Raw genomic sequence first — 1,623 nt, forward strand, 5'->3', positions numbered from 1 at the left:
AAACACCCTAACATCTCACAGCTGTCTCCTGCTAATCAGTCCACCGCAATACAGTTTTTCTTTTTTTTTCTTCCTTTTTCTCCATAAAAATCCTAAGCCCCTTCTGCTCTGGGATGACACTTCTCCTTTCTTTCTTGTGTTGAGCCCTTTCCCTTTCTCTTTAGGGGAAAATAAACTTTCTTCCTTTAAAACTATCCTACTCTTTGTATTGAGAATTCTTTCTCATCCCGAGCTGGTGAGTCCCCACCCTAATAGACATTTAATCTAACCACTTGTGTCCTATTCTTAAAAACTAAACAAAGCAGAAAAAGCAAAGCAAATCAGCAACAACAAAGATGCCTCAAATTCTTAGGAGGAAATTTCAGAATATCTATGGAATTTAACAGGCAGGTTTGTACATATTATTGCTTTATACTCTCCTATAACTAGAAGTTAAATCAAATTATCTAAAAAGCTTGAGAGAACTTTTAAAACATCTTTATTAATGTATAACTGACACACAATAAAATGTGCATATTTAAAGATAGCTACTTGATAAATTTAGACATCAACACATTCAAGATAATAAACATAACTATTAATTCCCTAAGGTTCCCTCATTGATCGTGGAAATCCCTCCTTCCTTGTCTCCTCTCAACTCCACCCTCAGGCAATCACTCATCTTCTTTCAGTCACTCTTGCTTATGTTTATTTATCCCTAAAGTTTTATATGAATTTATTCCTAAAGTAGACCTTCCTTTGTCTGACTTCTTTTATACAGGGTAATTATTTGGGGTTTGATCAATGTTTCAATAGTATCAATAGTTCATCCTCCTTATATTGTTGAATGCTATTTCCTTGTCTGGTTAGCACAATTTTTTATACATTTACCTGTTGTTGGGCATTGCTGTTGTTTTATAGTTTTTGACTATCACAAATAAAACTACTAGAAAAATTTGTGTATACATCTTTTGGGGGGTGATTGATTTAACTTCTCTTGGGTAAATCTCTTGAGTGGTATTTGTGGCTGGGTCATAGGATAGGTATGTTAGCTATTTAAGAAACTACCAGACTATTATTTTTCCAAAGTGGTTATACCATTTCTCATTCCTGCCAGCAGTATAGAAGAGTTTCTAGTCACTCCAAATCCTCACCAACTCTTGGCATCGTTAGTCTGGTCAGTCTTTGATTTTGACCATCCCGTTGGTTGTGTGGTATCTCGTTGTGATTTTAATGTGCATTTCTCTACAACCCAATAATATTGAGCATATTTTCATGTGCTTATTTACCAAACATATATCTTCTTTGGTAGCATGTTTATTTAAATATTTTGCTCATTTTTGAATTTGGTCTGCTTCTTATTACTGAGTGTTAGATTTTCTTATATATTTGATATACACATACTTCATCAGATACATATACACTTACCAAATATTTTCTCCCAATTGGTGGCTTGACTTTTTATTTTTTGTTACAGTACTTTTTCAACAATGTTTTAAATTTTGATAAAGTCTAATCATTAATTTTGAAGATAGTTTTGTTTTTGATGTCTAATTTAAGAAATATTTGTTTTATCCAAGATCATCATGATTTTCTCCTGTTCAAGAAATCTCAGAGTTTTTGCTTTTATATTAGCTCTATGAT

Source organism: Propithecus coquereli, unplaced genomic scaffold (assembly GCF_000956105.1).
Source record: "Propithecus coquereli isolate 6110/MARCELLA unplaced genomic scaffold, Pcoq_1.0 Scaffold72, whole genome shotgun sequence".
Lineage (NCBI taxonomy): Eukaryota > Metazoa > Chordata > Mammalia > Primates > Indriidae > Propithecus > Propithecus coquereli.